Source organism: Euleptes europaea, chromosome 7 (assembly GCF_029931775.1).
Source record: "Euleptes europaea isolate rEulEur1 chromosome 7, rEulEur1.hap1, whole genome shotgun sequence".
Lineage (NCBI taxonomy): Eukaryota > Metazoa > Chordata > Lepidosauria > Squamata > Sphaerodactylidae > Euleptes > Euleptes europaea.
This window is the reverse complement of record NC_079318.1, coordinates 86,298,050-86,308,581: the sequence shown is the minus strand read 5'-3', so window position 1 is coordinate 86,308,581 and position 10,532 is coordinate 86,298,050. Positions and strand designations below refer to the sequence as shown.

Below are 10,532 nucleotides of genomic sequence, written 5' to 3'. Positions count from 1 at the left end.
GCTGCCACAGGAAGCGGAGCCAACCACACGATGTCAGAGATCAAGAGGATATACAAGTCTAATAGTACCTGTACAACATTTCAGGCTGAAGTTCTGTTTAACAGGATGCCTCTTAATCTACACAGCCAATCAGAAACCCGGCTGGGGCAAAACCACAGCTAGCCCTGCCCACTTTCTAAAAGCACTTGGCAGGCATCAGAAAAGGTGTTGGAGGTCGCCATGGCGTCCACAGGCACCACGTTGGGGACCCCTGGAGTAGACAATACTGATGTTGATGGACCAAGGGTCTGATGCAGTATAAGGCAGCTTCATGTGTTCACATGAGTAAATTTTATATTGCGTAAAGAAGTATATATAAAGTTATGAATACAGAGATTTTCCTATCCTTCTTGAATAAGAACTCAGTATCACCAAGGAGAAACCAGTTTACAATGGGCTCAGGATAAACAAAAGGCAGTTCATGAGAAGCAGTTTATGAGAGGGAGGGCATCTTGGCCATCTTCTGGGCATGGAGTAGGGGTCACTGGGTGTGTGTGGGGGAGGTAGTTGTGAAATTCCTGCATTGGGCAGGGAGTTGGACTAGATGACCCTGGTGGTCCCTTCCAACTTTATGATTCTATTAAAAGAAAGCACTTCACTTCGGACATAATAGAGAATTGTCTGCCTCAAGATGTAGTGGGCTGCTAGTTTCCATACCTGCTAGTTTCCAAACCTTATTGACAAATTTCTGAAGGAGGATAGGACTGTTTATAACCGTGATAGCTAAATGGACCCTCCCTAGTCAGAGGCAGTCTACCTCAGAATACCAGATGCTGTGAATAATGTCTGTGCTCTGTGAATGAACTTCCTAGAAGCATCCAGCTGGCTGCTGTTGGAAATAAAATGCTGGATTACACAGACCTTTCGGGACTGTGCTTATATTCTTATGTCATTTGAGGGATCTTTGCAGGAGCGGCGCTGGGTTTGGTCTGATCCGGGCAGGCCTCTTCTTATGCTCTCATATTACTCTGTAAAGCTCCAGATAAGCTGCAGAGGCTATATAAATATTTCCCTGAGTACAAAATATGGTGTTTTCAGTACTCAGGAAATGTAACACTACCCACACAGGGGGTTGGGCTATGACTGGCAGAGCACATGCTTTGCATGCAGAAGGTCCTGGGGTACAGACTCTGACATCTCCAGTTAAAAGATCGCAGGTAGCAGTTGTTGGGAAACGCCATTGGTCTGACTGGCTCAGTATTGCTCAGTTTGATTGGCAGAGGATGAGGAAGGCGTTTCCCAACAACTGCTACCTGTAATCTGTTAACCAATGGTCTGGCTCGCTATAAGGCACTGTCGTATGCCCATCTTTGACAAACTGGCACACAATGAATGTGCAAACACTTGATATTGGGGTGTGGAAAGGCCCAGAGAGTAGGTTGAGTAGGCTCCGTTCCTCTTTAATTTATCATTAATTTCGGCAGTACCATTGCGGTATGTGGGTTTTACAGAGTGGCAACAGAAAAGAAAAAAGAGATCACTGCCCTGAGGAACTTACAGTCAAAATGTTGCTAATGGGGAGATGACAGGGAGGAAGGAGAGGGGAAAGATGAGACAGAGGTGTGCTCTTCAAATCGTGTTGGGGAAGCCTGAGGTTTCTTGGAAGCTTACTGGGGGTTGCATAATGGTGGACAGGCTTTCCCAGAAGAGAGCCCTCATTTTATCTTCCAGTGTGCTGCCACCAGTAATTGGTACCGACTGATGGTAAGGCCTTACAAACCGGCAGGTGAAGCTACTTCTGCATGGCAACGATTCTCTGTGTAGCTCTTGCTTTCACTACGAATTCAGGGACAGACCGTCCTCAGGGCAGTTTCCTCTGCATTTTCCTTGCTTCAGCACACAGCGAACTAGCAATTACCTATTATTCTTATAACAACAACAACAACAACAATAATATATTTATATTCCACCCTCCCCCTCCCCAAGGCAGGGTGGTTTACAACCAAAATAAAACAAATCTTCAGTAACAACAGACAACAAAATGTGAAACACAAGTAAAATACAACTCTAAAATACACTCTAAAATAATGGCGCTTTAACATCTGTCAGCCCTCTATACTGAAACATCCAACTTGTGTTTCGGACAGCATGGGGGAATAATGACAAGCCCAGCCTGAATAAAACCAAGAAAAGAGGAGGCTGGGGCAGGGGGGAGAGGCTGAAAAAGAATTAAGCAGGGACGGATGCATAACGTTCCAGGCAATAGGATGCCATCGATGTAAACCCATTGTTATCCTCAACCAAAGGCCTGGAGGTCAGCTCTGTCTTACATGCCCTTTGGAACTGGACAAGATCCCTTAGGGCCCGGGTCTCCTTGGAAAGAGAGTTCCACCAGGCAGGGTCCATGGCTGGAAAAAGCCGTGGCCCTGGTTGAGGACAACTGGATGGTCTCTGGGCCAGGAATAACCAGGAGATTGTCAGAAGAAGAGCACAAAGCTCCTACAGGGAAGGGCTGTGGCTTAGTGGTAGAGCATCTGCTTGGCATACAGAAGGTCCCATGTTCAATCCCCGCTATCTCCAGTTAAAGACACCAGGCAAGTAGGTGATGTGAAAGACCTCTGCCTGAGATCCTGGAGAGCCGCTGCCTGTCTGAGGAGACAATACTGACTTTGATGGACCAAGGGTCTGATTCAGTATAAGGCGGCTTCATGTGTTCATGTGTTCACTTCGGGGGTGGGTATAATGGAAGAGGCGGTCCTGGCAAATACAAAGGTCCCAGACTGTTTAGGGCGTGAAAATGATCTCTGGTGGTTCACAGGGTGATGACCGCTACAGAGTCCTGATGCAATGAAAACGGCGCTGATGTAGGCAGGTTGTTAAAAAATCGCCATCCTCACAGTGCATGAAGATACTCGGATGGTGATCTTTCCACAGAGATCATATCAAACCCAGAAAGACTGCAGCAAAGCAGCCGGGGGCGGGGGGAGCTAGAAAGTGCAAGAATGGATAACATCGTCATGGCAATGCTCCAAAAAAGGCTTCTGCAGTTGGAGAATCAAGGTGGAGAGAAACAGTCCAGCTCAAGCAAGCAGAGTGGCCAAGCCATGCCCTCTGGGATGCTCCCAGCATCCTTTGAGCTTCACAGATCTTCCCTGGCAGGCTGGGTATTGTTTAGGTCTTCTATAGGTTTGCCAGCCTCCAGGTGAAACCTGGAGATCTCCTACTATTCCAGTTGATCTCCAGACTACTAAGACCAGTTCCCCTGAATCAGTTCCTCGTGCTTTGGAAAGTGGACTCTATGGCATTATATGCTGCTGAGGTCCCTCCCCTCCCCAGGCTCCACCCCCAAAATAGGGTTGCCATGTCCCAAGTGGGAGGTTTTTGGGGAGGAGTCTGAGGAGGGCGGGGTTTGGAGAGGAGAGGGACTTCAATGCCATAGAGTCCAATTGCCAAAGTGGCAATTTTCTCCAGGGGAACTGATCTCTATCAGCTGGAGATCAGTTGTAATAGCAGGAGATCTCCAGCTAGTACCTGGAGGTTGAATAAAGCAATAGTATGAGGCTCTCAATGCTTATCAAAATGCTATATTATACTTGTTACAAACATGTGGTGAATATGTACAGAGTGTCCAAAATTATACAATTCTATACAGTGTAACAACTAAGACAATACAAAACATAGAGACAGAGAAACAAAGTAGCTATAACTCTTTGCTACAATAGTATCAAAATGAATTATATTTTAGTTCAGTTAATAACTTTTTTGTTATCCTGCATTTTGATAAGCATTGAGAGCCTCATACTATTACTTTATACAGCCTAGCCCTATAGTATTGGTGTTTACCTTCTCTAGCTAAGTACCTGGAGGTTGGCAACCCTACCCCAAAATCTCCAGGTATTTCCCAACCCAGAGCTGGCAACCCCCTAGCCTTCTAGGCCTCGGCCTCGCCCTGTGTGGACCAAGAGTGTGCCCTGCAACATAACCCACATTCCCTTCCTGCTGAGCACAGCAGAGGAACATATTTCATGGTGGAGCATCTGACTTCATTTTTTAAGCCCCTCCACCGCAACTTTTGGTTGAGGGGCCGTCAGGAAGCATCCGAGGAACCCTGCCATTCTCTGCAAGCCCTGCCCTAGGCCATCCTTTGAAAGATAGATCCCCGTTGATCTAGAAAGTGTTCCCTGTCGTGAGAAACTTTAGAAACCTAGAGAGGGTAGGAAAGGGTGGCCCATCTGCGGCCAGGGCCCTCTCTGCTGGCGCTGCCCGAGGAGAGACACAACAGGCTTGCTGGAGCTTTCTGGAGAGGCAGTGAGTTCGCTCAGGGCTGGCTCTGCCTGTCTGCTTAGCTTGGTCCCTCCCCTCCTTGGCCCTGGGAAGGGGAGAGAGTCACACCCATCCCAGGCTGAGTTACAAGAGCCCAACCCAGCGCCCGGAGCTGGCCACTCTGTGCGCTCCTGCTGCAGGGATATCAGGGGAGCCCGCTTGCCAGGGCTCAGCTACCGCCTCCAGGAATCCCGGACCAGATTGGGGTCTAGGCAGTACCGGGACGTCGCCTGGCATGGCCGTGCCGGGCAGCTGAAGGCCTCTGACCCACAGGTACCAGCTGAGGGGCAAGGGAGGGAGGCTGGCACCCTGGCCAGAGAAATGCGATCAATGATATGGACTGGGTGGGCAAAGGATCTGTCATGGGGTGGGGGTCCATCTTTTTTAGAGGATGTGGGTGGTGGGTGAACAGTTTTGCCAGGGCTTGGTGGGTGTGGGGAGCTCTACTTAAACCCTCCTTTCCCCTCTCCGAATCTCATGTCCTAATTGTGTAGGTTTCTCTTAACGCTTTTTGCAAGGGGGGGTTGCCAAAACCGCCACGCTCCAAGCGATGTAGCTCTGTATTTTAAAGTTTTCCCTTGCAGAAAAGGGGTCCCTTTGCGCCCGGTCTCTGTTTGCTGAGCCCCCTTGGCATCTGACAGTGGGCAACGCCCTTGGCACACGAGGCGGGGCGCTGATGGGGTTGACAGAACTTCTGCAGTCTCTGGACTTTTTTTCCTGCAGAGTTGATGGAAAGTTTGGGAGCTGGGGGGGGGGGGGCTCGCTGGCCGGCTGGGTGCTGAGCACGAGAGTTGCCTAAACTAGGGGGCACTGATGAAAGGCTGTGCCCCCCCTCACATTTTTTTGAAAGCGTTTCCCTAGTTTATTTAGTTTGCTGTAAGCCACTCATTTATTTGAGTTGTCCCAAGGCGAGTGCTGGGTGTGACCCCCCCCCCCACCTCTTGCAACTAGGAATTAGGGGTGGGGGGGTTCATACAGAGTGTGGAAAGGGGAAATAACCCCTGGCATAGCGGGTGGCGCTGCGGCTAGAGTGGAGATCGACCTGTGTTCAAGCTGCATGTGTGAATGGGGTGCCAGGGGCTTGTTTACATGCTGGTTTTTGTTTTTTTTTTCTATTTTGGAGGGTAGGCTTGTGAAGCGGCGTATGCTTTTAGTGCTTTGAGGAGGTGGGTGTGCGCGTCTGCATGGAGGGATTAGGCACGCACATGGCACCGTGCAGAAGTGGACGTGGATGCGTGCTAGGCGGTGGCTTATTCCGGAGTTACTCCCTTTTTAAAAAATCGCAGCGGTAGCAAGTTTGCAAACCCCAGAAAGCATAATTGAGAGAAGGGCAGCGCTGATGTTTGCATGGACTTGGTGGCGGTAGCGACCCTTCCCCTTCTTCTCTGCCTGTGGGGTTTTTTCTTGGGGGGGGGGACACCCTTTTAAATTCAGTAGGATTACACTGGAGCAAATGGCATTGAGGTTTTGCAGCCTGCGAGGAAATGCGTCTTGAGGGGGGATCTGGTATGTTTCTAGGGGAATGGCACGTTCTTGCATTTCGAAGACCCTCCGCTTGCTCGGTTAATCCAGAGTGACTCCAGGGGTTCTCAACAAGGGGGGGAAGTCCCCCCGGGGGGAATTTTAGGGTTCCAAGGGGGGAACTGGGACCACTATTCAGCAAAGCATGATGTCCTGTAGATGATGTACAATCTGTAAAATTGTAGTTTGTTTTTTTGAGTTAGACTATCTTGGGAAGGGGGGAATTATATCCTGAACAATGGTGAAAGGGGGTAATGGAGTAAGGAAAAAAAAAAGGTTGAGAACCACTGCCTTAGAAGGAGTGTGAACCTTTTGCCGCCGAGGAGTGTAGGGACCGCTGGCGGGTTAGGGAAACAGGCATCCCTCCCTTTCCCCCCCTCCCCCTTTCTTTAATTCGGATCCAGGCAGGAACAGGAGTGGCATCTCCCCCGTCCCCTCCTCCCTTTGCTCCAACTTTGCACTCCTTTTTTTCTTTTTCTTTCCGCCCCAGTTTGGGAAAGGGGCTGGGAACAATCCGAAGCCGCCTCGCTCTAGGGCTGGCCCTCTGGGTGGGGAAGCCCCTCCCCTCCCCCTAGCTCTCCCCCCCTCCCCAGTTGGCCCCCCTCCAGCTGCCTCTGGAATGCGGTGGTTGGAAAGACTGACTAATGCGAAGCAGACTTTGCAGTTGGCAAATGGGAGCAGCGCTGGGCGGTCGGCCTGGCTGGGAGGGAGGGGAGGGGAGGGGAGGGGAGGCCTCTAGGGACCCGGGAGGGGTCCCGCCCGAAGGTGCTGTCGATCGGCTTGGAGCAAATCAGCCCCCACCGCCACCGCATGCCCTTGCACCTTTGGGAAGGGGTGGGGTGGGTGGCAGCACCGTGCAGGATGCCGCGTGGACGGTCCCGCTAAGGCAGTGGTTCTAGGGTTGCCAACCTCCAGGTACTAGCTGGAGATCTCCTGCTATTACAGCTGACCTCCGCCCAATAGAGATTCACAGTGGGTCGCCGTGTTAGTCTGTCTGCAGTAGTGGAAAAGGGCCAGAGTCCAGGAGCACCTGAAAGACTAACAGGAATATTTTCTGGTAGGGTATGAGCTTTCGTGAGCCACAGCTCACTTCTTCTGAAGAAGTGAGCTGTGGCTCACGAAAGCTCATACCCTACCAGAAAATATTCCTGTTAGTCTTTAAGGTGCTACTGGACTCTTGCCCTTTTCTATTCCAATAGAGATTGGTTCACCTGGAGGGAAATGGCCACTCTGGCCATTGGACTGTATGGCATGGAAGTCCCTCCCCAAACCCCGCCCTCCTCAGGCTTCGCCCCCCAAACCTCTCACTGATGGCGAAGAGGGACCTGGCAACCCTAAGTGGTTCCCAAAGTGGGCAGTAGCACCCCCTGGGGAGCAGGGGGATTACCTAGGGGGGCACTAAGAGGCAAGGGGGCAGCAGGGGGGCGCTAGAGGTGGGGGCCCTTCAACTGTGTTGTTCACTAATTTACAATAGATCAAGCTAGCTTCTGGGCATGGAGTAGGGGGTCACTGGGGGTGTGGTGCGGGAGGTAGTTGTGAGTTTCCTGCATTGTGCAGGGGGTTGGACTAGATGACCCCGGTGGTCCCTTCCAACTCTATGATTCTATATGGCACCATGCTGGCCAATTGGGTGGAAACTATCAGAATTTTTTTTTCCAGACTTTGAAAAGCCGGTAACACTGGCTCATCAGTTCTGTTGAATAAATTTCAACTAAAAAGTTTAAATTTGGTTTTCAATAGATGTGCAATTAATTGTTACTGTTTTGAAATTTTATTGTTATTCTCTTTAGTGAGTCATGCAAACCCCTGTTTTGAATAATGCTTTTTATAAGATAGGTAGGGGGCGCTGGGTTTGAGTTTGTGGAACCAAGGGGGCGGTGGCCCGAAAAGTTTGGGAACCACTGCTCTAGGGAGTGGTTTGGGGTGCCTGTCGGGAAAGCCCCGTGGCGTGGCATGGCGTAGGACTGGCGGGCTCTTGGATCTGTGTGGGGTAGATCCGGGAGCATGTGCAAAGTTCTGATGCGGATTGTCTGCTATGGGCCATTGGAGTGGTAGCGAATATATTGTATTGAGGTGTGGGGGGGAGTTATGGACTTTAGGGGGCCTCAAGAGGGTCTGACATTTGGCACTGCGGGTTTAGGGGCATTTCCCACCATTCCCTCTGAAGCAACGTGGCCAGTGTTTTCTCTGCAAACAAGGATTTATGGTGTCTTGAGGAGGGTCTGGTCCAGGGGGTTGTGAAGAAGGTGGGATAGTTTTGAATGCCTTGCAGAGCTCAGGATAACTCTTCCTTGGGGCTTTCTGGGTTTGCATTTTTAGAAAGATAGTGAGCGCTTTCCTTTGCGTTGGTTCCTTGCTGGGCGGGGCGGGGGGGACGACTTTGTGCCCCTCATTCAATTTCCTCTGCTTTATGGCTCTTTTAACACCTCGAAATGATACCCTCTTGGCCACGTGGTCTCCACCTCTGCAATGGATGAGGCTCCCTGGTTGGTGTAAATGCCTGATTGGGAATGGGGTTGGGGAAGAGCCCCTTTTCTTTGGAAACTCTGTGCTGTGAGAGGGGGGGCGGGGAAATGCCCTCTGAGAGATTAATTCCACCCCATGTTCCGGGAATATTTCCAGCAAGATGCCTATCTGCAGGCCTATCTGCAGTCATAAGATCTAGGAACTTGTGGTCCACAACCACTTTTCCTTCCCCAAAAGCTTCCAGCTCTCCTTCATTTGCTGGGAGAGAAATGAATTCAGTGCAGAGGAGAGGGTAGTGGCGTCTTCTTTGAGGCAGGGCAGGCCAGAGCGTACTGGTTCTGTAACTTTGTGGAGTCGATTCCACCCTTGCCTGGTTGCAGCTCCTCTTGGTCATGGGGTTTTGGGTTTTTTTGGGTGTGGCACCGCCATCTCGCTTTGGGAAGCTGCAAGCCGACTTAGCTTGGTGAGGCAACAGCTCCCATCTGCTCTCCAAAGCCATCTCCCTCTCCCTTAGGCGAGGGAACTTGTTCAGGGCTCTGAACACAGCCACAAAACTTTTTATTTGAATTTAGTTGACACCAAAGATTAACTTCTCTTTTTTCCCCCCCCTGTGGCAGGCAGCCCAGGCTGGCTGGCTGGCTGGCTGGCTGGCGCAGAAGTTGCTGGGCTTTTTGCTAAAGCCCCCTTTGGAATTGATGGGGTTGGAAAGGGGATTTGGAAGGGTGCGGGAAACGCTTCTTTTCAAATTAGTCGGCTCTGTGCTCGAGATGGTTGGCCCCTTGGCTTGGAGGCGACTCGCAGGCCGACGAACCGGGTTGCGAAAGAGGACATTGGACAAAGCGGCGAAGTTATGACAAAAGGACAGAGAACTTTGTGTCCTCCATTTTAAGATGGCAGTTGGCGCCAGGGGGTAGGCCATATGGGCGGTGGTTGGCCACATGGGCCTGGCCTCAAAGTCGATGGGGACGGGAGAGGTTCACTTAGACTAGCAACAGGAGGGCTGCTTAACTTTGCTGACAGATAACTCTCTCCCTGCAGATGCATTTTAAGTTTCTAGGCTTAGTTTTCACAGACAATGGTGCATTCATTTTCAGACCACTGATGGCAGTCCCGTGTGACTGGATGCTGTTTCATACAAAAAATTCTCTACCTTTCCTAGCCTTTCTGTCAGTTTTGTGTGTTTTCTAAGTGTGGAATTATTATTATTTTTAAATGGAGGCATATTCAATTATTTTGTGCTTCGCAAAGTCTGATGCGGTACAGCTCAAACACAGGTTCACCTCAGAACAAGGCCTTTGAAGCACAAGGCAACTGGAAGGACAAACTTTGAGGTCAATTCAATTTACCACAGAAACCTGAAGTTGGTCCTAGCTGAACCTGCGTTTGCTTCTTTCTTCCTCATCCGTGCCCTCTTCCCCATGATGTTCCCTGCCTAGCCAGAAAGAAGGAAACGTTCTCCCTTCCTTCTCTCAGCCGTGGCACCTTGGCCTACAAGGCCCCTGTTGCATTGCCTGAAGTGTGTTCTATCCGACCGGCCTGATTTCCAAAGCACGGCACGTTAATTTGTCTTTCAGTTGTTGCGCCCCTTGCCGTCTGTCCCTTTGCAACAGGGATTCGTTGAGGGCAAAAATGGAGCAACAGCTAGACAGAAAGAGAGAGGTTACATTCGATTGCGTTCAAATAAGAAGACCTTTTCCTCAAGTATTTCTAGAAACCTGCGGTGAAATTATTTCAGAAATGGTGTGCGTTTGGGGAGTGTGCATGTCAGGTTCCTAGACTTCTTGTTCAGGTCTCCGGGCTTTCCATTTTCTGGAAGGGCGTTGGCTTTCGGCAGGAAGAATCCTGAATGTCACAATTTGGAGATTTTTTTCTCCACAGCTTCTCAAGGTGTTTGGGCTACCGTTGAAACCTTGGTAGGCTGAGATCCTTCCATTCTGCTCTCTTCCCAAAGGGAAGCACGAGGTTGGCACACGTGAGACGGGAGCTAGTTTGCATTCCTAAAGGAAATGTGCTTCGGAAAGCATGGCAGAGCCTTGATTCTTCCAGGGTTCCGGTCCAAGATTTTTCTGGGTTTGGAGAGGGCTTTTTTGCTTGTCACGTTGCATTATGGTTGACAATAAATGGGGGTGGCTCTGAATGAGCCCAGAGGATGCTGAAGATAGGGAAAAAATGGTCTGACAGATGATTGAAGGAAGAGAGGGGAATTTAAGGAGAGGGCCAGAGCTCTGGAGCAGCCAACGTGG

General features: G+C 50.4%; 1 protein-coding gene across 3 annotated transcripts in view; it reads left to right on the top strand.

Annotated features, from left to right (window-relative positions):
• Positions 1–4,410: 4,410 nt before the first annotated feature.
• The window catches only part of AHNAK (AHNAK nucleoprotein), a 71,417-nt gene continuing 65,295 nt past the window's right edge, over positions 4,411–10,532 (top strand). For 2 of the 3 annotated variants that reach the window (XM_056852484.1, XM_056852485.1), the window contains exon 1: positions 4,412–4,575. The gene's annotated coding sequence lies outside the window, so the exon portion shown is untranslated. Of the gene's footprint in view, positions 4,576–10,532 lie in introns of all 3 variants that reach the window. The other variant, XM_056852486.1, reaches the window with a different exon arrangement.